Genomic DNA, 9,536 nt, shown 5'->3' on the forward strand with positions numbered 1-9,536 from the left:
GTAAGTTTTGTTTTCAGAAAAGGTGTAAGTTCTTGACAAATTGTGTAAACTTTATGAAAACTGTGTGAGTGATTTTTTTATCACACTGCCTGTTTAGTAATCAGCTAGAGATCACCGGCAGAATAGATGGCTTCAGCTAACCTGTAACAGAAAGAGAAGGCTCTGGCGGTGGTTCTTCCACCTGGGGGCACTCCGACGATCAAGTCAATATATCTCTCAAAGATAATCAAGTGCTAAACTCACTACTCAAAACATAAATTGCGTACCTTAGACCCACAGGGGTGCCTCTCTTTTTATAGTTAACTCAATCCTAGTCCCACTAGAAGCCTGACTTCTAGGGACTCCAATTCTGGACTTACCTTGGACTCTTCAAGAGATAAAGATAAACTCCCTAAGAGCTTTATCCTCATCTTGACTAAGTCTCCTCTTCATTCTTGGACTCTTGTCCCCTATCCGCTTATCTCGGATTCCGATATCTTCGGAGGAAACCTCAGCCTAACCGAGATTACCTTGGCACAATGACCAGGACATGTGGTACCTCGGCTGACACGTCAGCGTCATCTTGCCACGTGTTGGTACTCAGAAAATATATCACCACAACTGCCCCCTAGGTTCTATTACCTCAGTATCTTGAGGTGATGGAACCTATATCGGTATTTCTTCCTGTACATTGGCTCAAGAACTCCTCAGCCGAAATCATTCATTTCAGGCCGACATGTTCTCTTCAGAGAACAAGAATTCCAGTGAGCTCTTTCATGTGTGTGAGCTGTCACGCATCATTTACTCAACCGTTTCATTCATGCGTCTTCACCTCATTAGACCGTGCCTATGACGCGCTTGCAAGCCGTTTTGCATCTGTGTGCGCCGTCTGGCGTATGCGTTGTTCCAGGCGCATTCAATGCTCCATTTTGCTGCCGTTTCAAATTTTTGACAAAACTTTTCCCCCTTTCTTCATTTTTCACTTTTGCATTCGATTTCTCTTTGCTTTTTCTCTCTCTAGTTACTGAATACGCCATTGTTCCAGTCCTCAAGCCCTACAACTGCCTTCCGTTCTCCCTTCCTGTGAAGCTTTCGTCATTCTTGTTACATCTGTAACTGTCGTCTGAATTCGGCAATCTTCATACCGGCTTCACTTTTTTCTGGTAAGCCACTGTTCCTTTCGTTTTCAATTCTATTGATATTCTTTATTACTTGTTGCCATTATTGTTTCAAATCTTGCGAATCACATATCTGAACATATTTATTCAAATGGTTTTGATCGTGCCCATATCTTGAATACATACTGTTCACCACTTTCTTGCACTCTTGTTACTGTTCTTGACCCTTTATTTCTCGTATTCTTTATGCTCTTGATAGCCCATCCCTGTTCTTGATTCTAAAGCATGTCTTTGCCTTTCTGTCTTCCAGATCCGTGCCTTCAACCCTTGCTTTCATAGATCTAGGTTTGGGATTTGTTGTGCAGAAATTTAGGAAAAAACTGAAACTAGTACTTTATCTAGATTTTTGCTGAGGTCTTATTAACCCTCTCAAAACATTTTTTCTCTGAAATCCAAACCCCTCTAATTCAGGCCGATATCATGGGTATGTGGAGACATAGGGTAGATACCTCGACCAAACTTGAGTATTTTAGGCAAGAGTTCTCTATCCCTGCCGATGTCCATCTGAGGCTGGCTGGAGATAACGACTCCATCATGCCCACAGATGATTCGATGCCCTTTCCCATTGTAGCTTTCACTGAGTGCGGACTCCGGCTCCCACTCAACATCCTTTTTCGTGAGATTCTTCACTATTATAAGTTGAACCCCATGTAATTGGCAATCAATTCCTACCGAGTGATCAATGGCATCATAGCCTTAGCTAAACAGGAAAATGCTAGGATCACCCTAGCCGATATCCAATACTACTACACCATGTGTGCCCTTAATTTGAAAGAAAAAGGCTACATTTATTACCTTAAGCCGAGGTCTACAGAATTCAAAATCGTAGCCGACCTCCTAGACTCCAACAAGGGGGCTGGAGATGACTATTTCATTACCTTGGGAAATTGGGAGTTTGCTCCAGACGAGCACATCCATCTCTACCCTCTTCCTCGATCAGTTTTAGAGGGCAAGGGTAAGAGCCTAGTATTCAGCTTTGCCTGTTTTCTTTTAAAGTCTTAAATACTTTGTCTGTTTCTGACGTCTGTTCTTCTTGCAGCTGTTCGTAAGCCACCGAAAAATTTTCGCCAATCCTTTGTTCTCAGCAAGGATTTGAAGAAACTTCTGGACTTGCCAGTCCATAAAAGGAAAGCATCTGTGCTTCTCAATTTTATTTCAACATATAAGTCAACTTTGCCCGACGTTCCTAAAAGGAAGAAAAAATGCCTTTCTCTACCCTCTGCTACAACTTCATTGACTGCATCCACATCACGAACAGATCAAGGATCAACATCCGATCTAGCTGATCAGCCATCAACTTCGGCTCCATACCTGGTCCCAATATCAGAATGAAAATGTCGACAACGACTTGTCCTTACTGCCGAGATGGGCCGCCCAAAACCAGTTGCAAAAGACCTCTTAGCCAGCCTCCCTTCTGATGTTGAAACTCAGCCAACACAAACCATGCCCCCACCGAAGCCGAAAAGAGTTAAAAAGGCTCAGCCAAAGGCTAAAGTAACTCAGGTTGAATCTGAGGATACTTTACCTATTTCCAAGCTGGCTGAGAGTGACAAATCTCAACCCTCTACTGGGAAGAGGCACTCTGAAACCCAGCCATCAGAATCTCAAAAATCAAAGAAGCCGAGGTCATCCTCTGCAATAACCTCGGAGTCCAAAATACCAGACGTCCCCTGGGCGCCTGAAATTACTCTAGAAGATAAGCCTGTTATGGCTAGTGATAGTGCCGATGACATCAATGTCGGCGTCGCCCTCAGTACTGCTTTACTTCTTCCAGACAATCTTGACAGGAACGCCAAGATGAGTGAGTATGAGAACTATGCTTTCATGCTTCAACGTTCTATTCAAGTAAGTGTCTTCACTTGCTAACTTGTCTTTCTTTCTGCTTTTCATACTTGTTGAGAGGGGAGATTTGCACCGTTAGTATGGCCGAGCTACGATAGTGCCGGTCGTGACAAACTTCACGACACCGCGCTATTTCCTCTACTGAGACGGCTGGTGGATCTGTTTTGCTCGGTCAAGGAGATCGGCAGACCAGGCGTGAACTACGCCCGGCCGAGCTATGGCTTGTAGACATTTGGCAGGGCACGCAGTCGAGTGGCGAGACCGGGCTATGAGTAGCTCAGGCTAAACCGAGGACGAGGCGAAGGCCGGCATGCCTTTGAACGGTTAGCCGAGATGGATAGATTCCAGATAACCTCGGATGAGAGTAGAACGGATGGAGGTCGGCATGCCTCGGAACTGGTAAGCCACAATAAACCGGTTAATATTAGCCCGGTCATGAGCATTACCTCTTGGCCCCTTTGCCAAAGGGGCAGGCCGGCGACACATAGCTCGGTTGCGTACATGTGGTGACAGTTCTCCACAAGGGATAGGTCGGTCATGGTACTCCGGTTAGGTGTGCCACCTGGGCCAATGGCGTGAGGGAGAGGACATCTGCTCCACGCACGCATCAATACCATTGGACAGTTCTGCGTGTACTGGTGGGAGGACTAAGCCTTTACACGCATAAGGTGGTGAGAGGCGAGCACTGTCACCTATCCAGGGAAGCACAGTAGAGGTAGTGTGCGCACAATCTTGAGGCTGCATGGCCAGCCTAGAAATAGAAAGAAAGAGGAACGTTAGAGGTATGCAAAATTCACTCTATCACTAACACACTCTCTCTCTCTGATAGCCTTCTTCTTACTCCAGCGGTCTGACTTGATCGTCGGAGGGTCTATCCGGCACACCACCGCCGGGCAGCTTACCATTTCTGTGTTGCAGAGATAGACGCCGTCACGAGAAGGAGTACGAAAAGCAGAGGATATTTCACCCCCGTACAATTGGCGCCGTCTGTGGGAATTCTTTGGTACTCGACCCTTGTTCTTTGAGCTTCTTCGACCATTTCCATGGACAACAACGACGAAGCCCTACTGTCCATCGTCGATGGTGTCACACCTGAGTATGTCCGCCTGAGAGAAGGCCCCCCAAATATTCCAGCCATGGCGGGCCTAGAGACTTCTTCGCGAGGTGCGGAGACAAACGCGGGAGGAGTACTGATCGCTCGTAGAGTCCAGAGAACCGCCGACGCCGGGGGGAGTCCCATGTGCAGCGCCTGGAGCACAAACTCAAGGACCAAGACGCCCTCATTCGCAAGATGGCGGCGGAGATGGAGCTGCTGAAATGCCAAATTAAAGGGAAGGGTGTTGCTGGAGAGGGAAACCTCAGTGAGCGCACCCCGTCCCCTCGTTGTAGCAGTCGCCGCCAAGGGAGGACTCACTCTCTCTCCATCACCAGGAACTACGGGGTTGGAGATTCCGACTAAAGAGAGGGCAGGTCCCTCTCTCGCGACAACACTTACCGCCCCTCACGCCCGACGCTGACGTCGCGATCCTCTTTCTCCACACGTTCCGGGGACTTGAGGGATGTATTGGAGGAGAGGGCGCGCCGTCGGGAGGCTCAGAGAGTGCCGCATTGCAGAGGTTGAGCGCTCCAGTTCGTTGTAGTGAGGAAGTGGCGATGCCAGCCCCCAAAACGATAGCCCCTGCACTGGTGGACAAAGAGCTGGCGCGACTTACAGCCATGTGTAGACACCCCATTTTTGACCGTCCTCAAGACTTGGACGTTACCGTTTGAACACCCGATGATCATCCATGTTTGTGTTCGTTTGGAGTTCCCGGAGGTCTCGGCTATGCGCCTTGCCTCAAGATCTCCGAACTCGACTGTTTAGTGTCTGGTTTTGCACCAAACACTTGTGTTTTGCCTTGGAGGGGCAGGGAATGCCTTGTGAGGCATCCCCACACATCACCGGCCATGGTCAGAGGCCACCAGCTGGTGTTTTGTTGCCATCGGCAATGTATATTGCCGGTCGGCATTCTTTGTTGCCGGTCGGCAGTCCATTTTGTCAAAATGGCAATTTTGAGTAGCCGACTACTGTTCATCTGCTTTTGCAGATATTTTAATACAGCTGGCTTGCATTTTGTTCCCCTCCATACACGTGTATGGAGGGATGGCTTCCTTGTTAGTTTCTTGAGTAAGCTTTACAAGATTGGCTTCTCTATAAGAGAAGCCCTCCTCTCTTGGCTTGGGGGTTAGAAAAAAAAAGGTTAGACATTTTAGACAGCCATTTTAGGGTTTGAGTTCTAGGGTTAGGGTTTCATACATATCCTATCTCTATATCTCTCTCTTGTGTGTGTTTAAGTGTATTTGTGTCTTACTATTGCACACAAACACATAGTGTTATACCTTTTCTTGATTCTTGAAGGGCCAGAGGTTTGTTCTTGGAGTTTTGGGGCTGGTTTAAGCTCAAGGAAAGGGCTGGTCCACCATTTGTGAAGAAGGTCTTCAAGGGTAAGAAGTTTGTCCCTTTATTCCCCATTTTTGCATTGTATTTTTACCTATCTTAGAACTGTTTTTGAGCTTAGTGTATAATATAAAAAAGTTCTATTTTTAGGCCCTCTAAATAGTTTGTTTAGAGTGTTTTGTGGTTTGGAGGTGTTTGACCCCTCCTAAGCCTTGAGAGGCTCCATTTTATGCTATTTTGTGTAAGCTTCGAGACCTTGGTGTTTGGGCCTCCTCACCACTGAAATCTTGAGGGATTTCAGAGGTGAGGATGGTACCTTGAGGTCCCAAGAAGGAGAGGGTCACCCCTTCTCCTTGTTGTCCTTGAAAAGGGCCATTTTTGCCTCTTTAATGAGCACCTAGCTAAGCCTCATGTTGACCATGTCTTGGCTATTATTTATGCTTATTTTGCCATGAAATAACATTGTTGTATGTTGGTTTTGGTACACCATGCATGCTTAGCATATCTACCTTGTAATGCCATGTTTAGGCCTTAATATGCCTTAGGTTGTAAACCATTGTTCAAGCATGTTTTAGGCTTAGCTTTGTGAAGCTTTTGTGCTTATTTTGCCATGTTTGAGGTCTGTCCTTAGTCATTTTGGTCGGCCATGACATGTTTAGTATAGCCCCTTTGCATTTTGGCTTGTTGGCCTTAAGTGTGCGAATGCATAGCATGCATCCTTGCCTTAATTTAGTGGGTTGGGACCATTTGCCATGATATTTCAGTCCCTTTAACATGCTTGTATGTTTGCTTTGGATGCCTCTTTGAAGCTTTGAAAGCTTGTCTTGCATGCTCCATGTTTTGGTCATTGTGTATGCTTTTGAATTTGAACCACTTAGATGCCATCTAGGTGTCCCTTGGGTGTTGTTTAGGTTCGCATTAGACCTATTTTAAGTCCTCTTAGCCTTGTGAGGCTTGGTTGACTCAGTCTTGGTTTAAGCCTCTTGGCTTGTCTTGGGTTTTGGCTTTGTTTGCATGCCTTGTTTATCTTGTTTAATTGGCTTAGCACCTTTTGTAACATGATTTTCAATGCTTACCTTGCATGCCATATGTCCATGTTTGCATCCTCTTAAGTGTGCTTGAGAATTTCTCTTTAATGCTTGAAGCGTTGGAGATCATTTGCATGCATGTTTGCATGCCATTAGTCCTCATTCCATAGCACTTATGGCCACTGTTTTGGGCCTAATTAGAGCTGCCTAAATCATGCTTAAGTCCATCATTTGCTTGCTTGCATGCTTACCTTGCATGTTTGTTTGCATGCTTGCATGTACATCTTGCATTCCCATGTTGCATCCTTAGCTTGCATGCCTAGGTTGCATTGCATCTAGCATGCATGTCTTGTTCCTTGATCTAGTGATAGGAATTGGGTTTTAGTTTGTTGGTTTGCATTGCATTTGACATCAAAGTGTGCACACTTGGTCCTTGGGGCCATCACGCATGGAAATGCACGATTGATGGTCCAAGAACCAAGGACCATGTCCCTTTGAGTCACTCACATGATAAGGGACATGATTGGTGCATATATGGCTTGAATTGCATTGCCATGCAAAGTTCTGTCCTCTGCTGCTGTCAAACAGGTTCTGCAGGAACTTCTTGCCAATCGACTGCATAGAGTGCCGACCGGCAATAAACCGGTGGCCGATGGATTCATTGTGTGCCGATGGACACCAAACCACAGCCGGTGACACTCCTCAACATCCAGTAAGCACGTCCTGAGACTTTGGCAGTCTTCAGAGGAGTATAGCAGGGAAAACAGAGGTAGCTTGCGCATGGCAGTGTACTTCCGAGCAGGACCGAGCATACATTGCATTGGGCTCTCTTCCCGAGGCGGTTTATCTATTTTCCCTAGATTAGTTAATTTGCTTAGCTAATTAGATGGCCTGTAATATTTAATTAGCTTGTAGGTTAATTATCTGTAATATTTATTCGGTCCCTCCGAGCGAGGGCAAATTTGTAATAAGTATGGGTGCGTGTGTGCATGTCTTCCAATCCCACGTCTTTCTCCCATTTTATTTACCTGCTTATGATGGTAGACTAGGGCATGTTTAATTTAGCATACCTTATGCTTAGCATGCGTGCATCCATACATTTGTCTTGCATGCACCAGGCTCGGTACGTCATGCTAACTGCATTTGTACTTCAATTCTGAATTGAATACGTGCATCAATTGATTGCATTTCACATGCCATGTTTAGGTTAGCCGAGCCTACTCTAATTGCATCCTGTATATGTTGCATTAGTTAATTTGACATGAACTAGGACCATGCATGTTGGCTAACTAGTTTATTATTTTGGCACGGAGTACGATGTAAGTATTTTCATGCTTTAGCATATCGCATGCGTGTGAATGCTATTATGACAGCATGCTTACCATGTGGCTAGATGCTTATGTGATAAACTGTTTGAATGCCTGTGGGTGAAGGTTGGATTGTCTGAGTTGGAAAAACTCGTTGAAATCCGTATTTTAACCTACTTGCGAGTAGCAAATTCCAAAACATTTTCCAAAAACAAACGGATATGCAATGCTTAGTCCCAAATTAGACAATCTAGTCTATACTTGTTTGCTGTGCGCATAACATAGCAATTCTAGGCTAATAACCGGTTTAAGAGCACATAACGTTTTCAAAATAGAATATCACGGTTAGTAGAGGCCGGTCTTCGGACCGGGCGAGAGGGGGTGCTCATAGCTGACCTTCCCCGATCATACCCAAGTTCCCGAGCCGAGGCAACTTTGGTGATGACGGACACGTGGCCTTTGGCACCGAGTCAGGGTTTCCTAAATTCTCCCAGAAAAAATATTTAGGTGGCAACTCTGTATCTGGCAAAGCAGTCCATGTTTGGCACTTCTTTTCAAAAATCTGTTTCTCAAAACGATTTGCCGGATTTGGACTCTTTGGTTCAGATTTAGAACCGCAAACAAAATCGAGTCCAAACTGTAGCGCGGGGTCCCTCGCGGACGTGCTACACCATGCCGCTGTCTCCAGAGATTGAGAGTACACCACTCCCCGCTGGATTCTACCAGCCAAAGTTCACTTTGTACGATGGCAAGACGGATCCGTACATGCATGTGAGCCATTACCGGCAAGTAATGGCTGGCCACCGGCGTAACGACGCCTTAATATGCCTCATATTCCCAGCAAGCTTGGGAGAGCTGGGTTTGAAGTGGTTCGAAAGGCTCCCGGAGGGGAGTATTGAGGGGTGGCAGCAACTAGCGGAAGCCTTCGTCACCAGATTCAAAACCAACACACGAACGCCGAAGGAGGTCGACCATCTCCTGGGCATCAAGATGGAGTCTGGATGTTCGTTGAAGGCATACAATGCGAAATACTGAAAAACTTACAATGAGATCCTCGACTGCCCCACCAATCTGGCGATCACTCAATACAAATGGGGTCTCTCAGTCGGACATAGGCTGCAAGATTCACTCACGATGCATCAACCCACAACCATGGAGTCATTGATGCAGCGGATCAATGAGCACATTCGCGTGGAGGATGATGCCGCCTCCGCAACCGAGAAGACTAATCCGGTCGCGGCGGACAGAAGGGTGGCGGGGAAAGTTCACTCGGTTGGGCAGGAGGATAACCGCCCAAACAACCGGTCAAAAGATCAGCGCCACGGTTCAAACCGTGATGACAGAAACAAGGGCCGTCGAAACGACCGGGCTGACACTCCCCGTGATGTAGCGGAGGATGCCAAAAGAAAATTGAAGGCACGGACTGGAATCACCACGGTCTTTAAAATCCCTATCTATCGCGTTTTGAGTGAGATTCGAGGTGAACCCTTCATCCGTTGGCCGGCCAAGTTGGGGAGTGCGCAGAGGGGCTTCAATTCGAAAGATCGCTACACCTTCCATGAAGAACGGGGCCACCGAACGGAGGACTGCTTGCCGCTCAAACAACACTTGGAGGAGTTGGTGGCGGCTGGACATCTTGACCAATACATAGATGGGGGAATGAAGGCCGCACCATCAGGGCAAGCCGAGCCAAACAGCCTAGCCACCCTGGATGCGGCCCCGCAAGGTGTAATCAACATTATCCATGGTATCATTGAACTAGCCA

The sequence above is a fragment of the Camellia sinensis genome, chromosome 1 (genome assembly GCF_055761805.1).
Source record: "Camellia sinensis isolate YWXY chromosome 1, ASM5576180v1, whole genome shotgun sequence".
Lineage (NCBI taxonomy): Eukaryota > Viridiplantae > Streptophyta > Magnoliopsida > Ericales > Theaceae > Camellia > Camellia sinensis.